Source organism: Motacilla alba, chromosome Z (genome assembly GCF_015832195.1).
Source record: "Motacilla alba alba isolate MOTALB_02 chromosome Z, Motacilla_alba_V1.0_pri, whole genome shotgun sequence".
Taxonomy (NCBI): Eukaryota; Metazoa; Chordata; class Aves; order Passeriformes; family Motacillidae; genus Motacilla; species Motacilla alba.
Window position 1 is genome coordinate 22,666,437 of NC_052046.1, and position 8,886 is coordinate 22,675,322.

The following is an 8,886-nucleotide window of genomic DNA, read 5'->3' on the forward strand; positions in this document are numbered from 1 at the left end:
TGATGGAAAAGGCAAAGTTATGCTTTCCATGTAATGATTTTATCCATCATGGGTAGGGACCTTGTATTTTAATGTATTTATTAACTTATTTTTTTTAGAATTTACATTTTAGCTTTCTGCAAAGTAATGAGCAGGCAGTTTTTAAATTTTAGGCCAGATATGCCTAGGTAATATATATTGTTTTATCTTGTTTCTTTCTAGGTTCTGTCTTTGAGTGGCATTAGAAAAATGCATTCTAGAGTTTTATTTACTTTTATCAAAGCCAGAAACCTTGGGGGCAGTGAGGGATTTATTTTATGCCCTGTATCACAATTTTGTGTTGTCATTGTTGATATGACAACATGATGATATGAAGTTTAGATGGATATTAAGAAAAAGTTTCTTCATCTATCAAGCATTTTAACTGTCACACTGCTCAGGGAAGTGGCTGAGTCACCGTCCCTGGAGGTCTTTGAAAGATATGTAGATGTGGTACTTAGGGACATGGTTTAATGGTGGGCTTGGCAGTGCTGGGTCAACAGTTGGACTCAATGGTCTTAGGGGGCTTTTCCAGCCTTAATGATTCAATGATTTCCAGGCTGTGTTTATCTAGGACAAGACTAGTCTGACCAATGTGTCAGGGAAATGTGTGTGGGAAATGCAAAAGGGTTTTAGATTGCCTTTGTTGCCCCCAGTTGCTACTACCAATAGAGTGAGTAGAGTATGAAGAGTGAGAAAATGAAAGTAAAGAAGTGGAGAGAAGTGGAGGGGGCAAAGCTGCTACTATAATGTACTGCAGGCCTCCTGTAGAGTCACTGCTTTCTATTACAACCTGCTTCCCTACAGAGGTGCTGCTCAAGCATTAGTTCCACCCTGGTGAGGTGCCAGATAATGTCACAGTAAAATGGCATACTTGTAAGAATACTTTTCTTTCCCAGAGTATGGCAAGAAAGTGAAAGAGAAAAATCAGAGTACTATTGCTCTCTGAAGATGTGATTCTTTTGGTGGAAATATTAACTACATACTGCCCTTATTGTGTAGGTTGTGTCAGGATCAGAACTGTCTTTTGCCTGCTGGAAAAAGAACCCACAGAAACTAAGATGGAAAAAGATTTTTTCTAACAGTATGAGAAATTTTCCAGCCATGGCATCTGGATCATGCTTTCCTAGCAAAGAAAACTGTGATGTGCACAAATATTGGTTATATTGATCTAAGGTCTCCAGGGTTTTGACCTGTCCCCAGCAGAGAAGAGTGACATTTATATGAAGTATTCCAGCTACCTCTGTCCTTTGGTCTGTTCCACTTCTCACTGTGGCATAGCCACTGCATCTCTTCTGTCCTTTCAGTGAGAATAATGATGAAGATGGGATGAGTCGCTATAGCAGCACTTTACTGACTATAAATTTCTATACTAGGACAATTTTTCTGTAAAAATTGATTCTTCCTGGAACCATACAAACCCAGATGTTGCAATGGCAGAGAAACATATGCTAGCGAGGAGTGAGACAGCACTGTGGATTATCATAATTTGTTTTCCACTAGTGATCTAAAAAAGAAAGATTAAATGCTGAAATGCGTGAGTCAACTCAATGGAGAATTAGGATATTATTGGCATTGACTCTGTGGTCATTATACTGTGGCATAGAAGGGTGCAGGGATGTGAGAACAAATGACTAAGAAACAAAATTTCCTAGGTGAATTATGGTACTTCCTTGCAGGGAAAATTGTCTGGTTCTCCCACCAAGTTTGGGGGATTCTAATTGTTTCCATCATGCCAACCAGAATGATTATTTAATTGTGAAAGAGTCTTAAAATGGACCATCCTGACAGGATGCTTCAGCTGATGGAAGTGGCTTAGAACATACTCAGTTTCCTAAAGTAAAATCTAAACCATCTAACTTTGAATGGAAAGTTCAAATGCATCTTAACACACACAATATAAAAAAACCCCCTAAACCCTAGGTACTTACTTTCAACTTTTTCTGCAGTGTTTTAAAATATATCTGCTACATTTTCTGAGGATTTTTAAGTCTTCAGTCAGGATCAGCAACAGGCACTACTGCAAAAGACAACAAAACACCCCTGCATTCACTTACTGAGCTCCCAGTTCTTCAAGGCTGTTTGTACAGGCAGATATTTGTGCCAGCAGTAAGATTCTTGCAGGACCATGTTGTCAGATTAGAAGTAATATATCGAACAGAATAAATAGAACCTGTGAAACATGAATGATCTTGCCTTACATTTGTTTCTATTGTAATATAGATGAGGATGTTCATAGCATCTAAAAGACTACATTTTTGGCTTCAGCACAAGAAGCTGTTTTATGTATGAGCTGTATGTAATTATATTGAAAACAAACTTTGCTTCAAGAACATTTTTGGCTCCACTCTGCAATAACACAAAGGGCCTTTGTTATGCTCTCATCAGTGTTATTTATGGATTGCGAAGGACTTACTAAAGGACAGTTTCATCTGATGGTATTCATCTACTGACCCAAATTTAAATGTAGTGACTTATATTCATATTAATCATAATTACTAACATGATCAAGCAGACAAAAATTTCTGAAACTAGAAATGGGATTGCTCTATATATTGAGACATGGAACAGCAATACAGAGTGGTGTTTCTGATCCAAGGCTTTGAATGTGCTAGAATGGAAAATGCAACAAAAGGCTTTGCATAATTCACATCAATTATAGTCGTCTTCACTTGAATTGAAAATGAAGCTCTTGATCTCTTAAAAAGGAAAAAAAAAAGTCACAGAGTCACAGAGAGGAAGCTAAGTAGATCTTGGGAAAAAGGAATCCCAGAGCAAAGTATGTTTGTGAATATCTGCCAGAAGCTCCTATAGGACATTATGAAGCCAGGTAAGGGCACTGTGCTTTCCTCTGACTTGCTTAAACAGGCAATACATTAAAGGATTACTTTCAGAAATCCTCCTTTGCCCAGATTTTTCCTTCCTGACCTGCAGGACTTGGGAAGCATCCAATGACAACTTTCTGCTCTTCTTCAAACTCAGTGTGACGATGGACAAGCTCTTTAGGGCCACAGTCATACTGCGTGCTGTCAGTACAAACCTTTGGTTTTGCAACTGCTATGGCATCTACCTGTAAGAGTGTGCCACACAGCAATTCAGAGCACTATTTATACAAGACTGGAAGATCCAGCTTCCAGAGGCACTAGTGGACAAAGTATTTATGATAGTGAAGTAAACTTACATGACCCAGTCTGAATGTTGCCCCTGGTAATTCTTATGCTTTGGCCTCCTAGATGTAAAATCGATGATCAGTATTTTTTTACCTTGCTGGGTGCCTGTGAAATAAAGGACTTTAAAAGAATATGAATCACTGAGATATTGCAAGAAGGGAGGTTATATAAATGTAATCTCATTATATAAGCTTCTTCAGATGAATTACACTTTCATTACCATAGACTCCTGCTACGTCCTTGTTGTTTATTTGAACTATTAGTGGTTGTAGAGACGAGATGTTATTTCAGATGATGAATCCCAGTCTTATTTTCTTTGATTAATGAACAATTTTTTTTGGATCATGGAAAGTGCTGGGTCACATTGATTTAATCCATAGTTGCGAACACTCGGTGCTTCTAAACAGTTTTCTGAAATGCAAAATTTCTCTACTGTAGTATCTTCTTTAAATTTCCCAGATCTAGTAAGACCTATATCTAACATTTAACTCGAAGTTTGTTGTCACCCTACAGGAATTGCAACAGACATTGTTTGGATAGAAGGTCGTACTTGTAAGCTCAGGAAATAAGCAGAACAAACTGGCATTATCATCAAGACATTGTTTACAAACGATTCCTTGGCATCAGACTGTTCTTTAGTATTAACCAAATAGTGAGCTATAATAATTAAATGTTAATTTATTCTTAACCAACAGGAGCAGATTCTAAGCAGGTTCTCCTTGTTCTGCATGTTCGATGACGTTGCTCTGTTGTTTCCTTTAGAAACCACTGAGGGGCAGCAGGTTTTCACATGGAAACAGGCTTTCATGTGTAAGGAAATCTGGAGCTGTGTGTTATACATTTGATTATTTTAATGAATTCCATGCATCAGATCACTGAAGGTTATAACAAAAGTTTCGCTGTGTGCTCCTAAAAGTGAAAATTATTTTTTCTTGTTTATGGAATTTTGATGTATTTTTTCTTCATGAGTAGAAAAAACATGAAGAGTGTCCCACAAGTGTCTGCAAAGCCCCATTTATGGCTGTAGGGTTCCTGTAAGATTGACTTAATAGGTAAGTCTGTCACATGCACAGCACACATTTTGGCACTACTTTTAGAAAGGAGGCCAGGACATTAGGACAAAAGAATGAGAAGAACTTTGATTTATTAGTTAGATTTATTACAGCTAGCAAGCTGACTAATGGAATAGGCTATGTTGCTCAGAAATCTCTGTATGCTTCAGATACATAAGTAACCAGACACCCTAATAAAACAGATCTTGTTCTAGTCAGACTATTAAGCTTGTCCATGAACAGTAAAGACATATCCAGCAGTGAATGCAATATATTCTTGCTCCTAGTACCTCTGCTTTATCTAGCTACCTTATCTGACTGTCTGTGGGCTTTGATCCTGGCTACAGGGACTCACACCAGCCCACAGGTCTGGAGTGAAGCACTTTGGTCTGTCAGCATTGGATGGTCACCCGTGTGATCTGCCCAATTGTTAATAACCCAAGGGAATAGTGATTTAGATCCGTAATTTTTTCCACAAATAATAGTAAAAACAAAATAGCTAATCAGGTTTGCAGAGGACTTCTGCATAGCTTATGCATGAAGATTTGAACCAAGGCCCAAATCTTATTTCAGCCAAGTGATTTTCTGCATGCACTTTGAAAAATACTAGTAATTAATATTTGGACATACTCCTATGTCCTTTCTGTCCTCAGCTGAGGACAATTTCCAGACACAGCTTTTCAGTAATACCTCAGGACACTCTAAGCTAAGTATTATGGTAAAAATGACACATAAAAACCAAAAGTCAGACTTACTGTGTTGTTACACCTTGGGCAGTTTGTAACAATTCTGTCAAGCATAAAAGTAAAGCATGAACAGATTCTTTAATTTAATTCTTTACTTTCATACTCCTATGCAGCCATTCTTCCACAGGATAACGAGACAAAACTGATAAATTATTTTAATTTTCCAGACAAAATTAACTGGAGTATGGGCTGTCCTGGCCATGCTCTCACACCTTTGCAATGTTTTATATTCCCACATGTAGGAAGTTATATATTCCCACATGATGAATAAGGTGTATCATTATGATACACAAGGATTGCTTCATTCCAAGGCAAAACAGCTAATCCTGTTCGTTCCCCTTTGTGCCTCGGTATCACTGTGAACTGAATAGAGCATGTACAGCTTCAGGTCTGAAAAAAAAAAAAAAAACAACCAGCAAATTGTCTTTCAGATCAATGGTGCAAATACTAATTATCTTTAAGAGGCCTGTCTGCCTAGAAGAACCAGCAGAACTAGTCACATTAAACATAGGTGTAGCAGTATGAAAGTAGGGTGGAATAACAATGATTTGTCTGAGACAAGAATTCTCACATGAATAGAAGCATTAGGAAAAACAGAAGATTAAAGAACGAAGACTTAATTTGCTGTTCAGTTATGGGGCAGTCTTCCCAAAATAACAGAGAAAAACCTTTCAATGTCTACCCTTGCAGAAAGCAGTGTCTGTAGAGGACATGGATCTTCATGCCTATCATGTCTAAATTCTGCCTGGTTGTGTAGTAGATGCAGTGCTGTACATCATTTACTATTGCATACAGTGCCTCTTTGCCTCTGTCCTGCCCCATTCCAACCTTTCTGTCCTTTGTCCATTCTCCATAATTTAGAATGGTTGTCTACACGGTATATAATTTTTTTTTTTTTAAGATGAGAGCAGATTTGGCCATTTTCAAGGAAAATCTTTAGTCCAGTCAGTCCTTCTATTGAGGAAGTAAAATAATACTAAAATGTTGCACAACTGGAGACTTAATTAGCTTTTACAGTTCTTTTAAAGTAGACACTTCCTTGTTAAGTAGCAAATACAGGTGTAATTAAGCCTGTTCTGAAGTAAAATTGGAATTAACAGCTCTTCTGGTTTGTGTCCGTGTGTGCAGACCTGAGAAGCCATTAGAGGGCCCCCCCTCCCGGGCGCTGTAGCCGTGCACAGAGCCACCTGGAGGCAGTGTTCGCACAGGTTGCTTCAGACCTGTGCTTGTAAAGTACAATTTCCTGAGATTTCATCATACAGAAAAAAATGAGAGAAAAGAATTATATACTGGAAAGCATATAAAGCTTTTTTAAAAAAGCCTTTGCCTTCATAGGATACACCTTTGATTTTCCATGGGTCTGTGATACTGTGATGCTCCTGCGAAGTGCTTTCTTATAAAAACCTTTATAGGAAGAGCCAGCAGGATATTCCAGCATAACAGCTGACATAATTGAAAAGAACATGCAAAATTTCCTGCATGGAGCAGAAAAATAGTGCTGCTTGACCTAAAGTATGACCTAAAGTATTCTTGTTTTTTCTCTTGGGTAGAACTGACCTATTTTTTGTTTGTTTGTTTGATTGATTGATTGATTGATGGATTGACTGATTATAAATAAAAACGGATCATAGAACTTCCTTCCCGTGTTACAGTTGCCCCTTGCTCTCTTTCTTCAATTGCACAGACACAATAGCATGTAAATGTTTGCAAATGACTGCTACAAACATTCTTGAAACACCATTCTTGAACTGGTAATGCTTGTAAAGCTTAGTTTGATTGATGCATGTTTGCTGTTGCTATGTCAATTGTGAGGTAAGTCATACTTCTCCCCATTCCAAACATACATTTCTCAATCTGCTTTGAAATTCATATTCTCCACTCTGATAGCATCAAGTCCTATTACCCAACTTTGTTTTTCTTTCAGGTACACGACTTTACTAGACACAGAAGCTCTAAGGTGTAGTTGACCAAAATAGATGGAAAGTCCATCTTCAGATTCCTAATGCATAGATGTAATAATTGATTGCTGTCTCAGGAGTTGTACATGAAGTACACACGTCCGGCAAGATTCAGTATCATGATTTCATAAAATTTATGTCAAATACCATCTATCTGAATAAAGTGGAACATACGAAAAAGGTAACAAAGAACTTTGCAACAGAGCAAGCTGCTGAAATAATGTATTTTACCATAATATTCTGCCTGTCCTATTTCACTGGTGTTTATACTTAATTAAATGCAGGATTAAAGTAGATTAGTTTATGTTCAATATTGTTTTAAGTCAATGGAGCAGAACAAGACAGATCCATGAATCCACTTATTTCAATATTTAGATTTTAAAAATGTCACTGAACCTGCCATTGCATTTGTGAATAGAGTTGAAAAATAAGACAGAGCCATAAACTGCTTTAGGAAGAAATTTGTGGTACCTGAAGATGTCAGATCTAGTAGGCGTCTCAGAAAACTTTCTTTTCAAAAGAGCAGGGGAAAAAAAGTTGTGTTTTCTGCAAGAAAAATGTGGGTTTTGTTACTAACTTCCGATTTTCCTTCTTTACAACACCCTCCTTGCATTTTTGTGGTTTACACATGAATCAGACCAACAACTGACCATTACACAGCAGGTTTTTAGGCCTTTTTTTAAATGAAATTCTTGGAAACTTCAGAGATTACTAAGTATGTAGCCATCTCCTAATATGTAGTGCAGATAGCTAGTACTTTCTTAAGTTTACGGTTTGTTCAGGTCCCTCTTGTCCTGACATTCAGTGTCATGAGTAAGATTTATTCTTTAGATTTTAGAAAAATCAAAGACTTTAGCTTTTCACTTCTGCATCTGTACTTCTGAGGTTTGGATCACTTCACTTCTCACAGAAAAAAAAACAAACATAGGAGATAGCAAGGTCTGGATAAAGATCTGATGGAGGTGACTTCTGGGTATATGATGAATCACAGACTCAGAGGGAAGAATGAATGAACAGGGTGTGTTTGACTGAGAGAGAAACAAGGAATGTATGTAAATGTTCAAATGTATAACAGACTTTAGCAAAGGAAGAAATTCTTTGTGTCTTCATGTCTCTAACGAGCTGTAAAAAAATAATGGAGAAAAACAATAAAAATAATAAAGAAAGAATAAATTCCATCAAGAAATATTCAAATTAGGAAAATTTTGCTAAGAGTGAAGTAACCAAACATGATCCTTGGGGGTCCCTTCCAGCTCCAAATATTTTGTGGTTTTGTGATTGCAGACATTGAAATAACTTGGTGTTGTTATGGAAGCTACATCATTAGATTTATTTCCAAACAGGTTAAGCAAACACCTCATCCTACAAATAAATGATCCTTAGGGTACTAAATACAGGAGTTAGCCCTCTAAAGGCCCTTTCACTTCCTAAAGTTTTCAGAAAGGCTTTCCAGGGAACCAAATTTCCTAGGACTGTGCTGTTGGCTTTTCTTATTTCCTTAACAAGTCATATAACTACCCATTAGAAATATGCGGAAATCTAAGTTGTTACACAGAAAAAAATGGGAAAGAAAGCTTGGTAGCTTGGTTGGCTTTGCTGGTTGGTAGTTTTTTGGGTTTGGGGTGTTTTTTTGGAGGATGGTGCTGCTGGATTTTTTTGGTGGAGTTTGGGTTTTCTTAATAGATTAGATTTATTAGTAATCAATAAAGCACCCTGAAGTTGTTTCCATCCCACTGGAAATTCCTTTATAAGCCCAGCCTGTGATACGAATAAAACGGGGAATGTTTGTTTCACCCTGCTCTTGGGCCAGGTCTCATTTTCCATGTCTTTAAATGGTCTTTAAAATGTATTTCTCATCATAATGTGCTAAAATTCATCCTTTTCAAACTGGATACCAAAAATTCAAAATCCTATCTTCATAAATACCAGGTACTTCAGTATT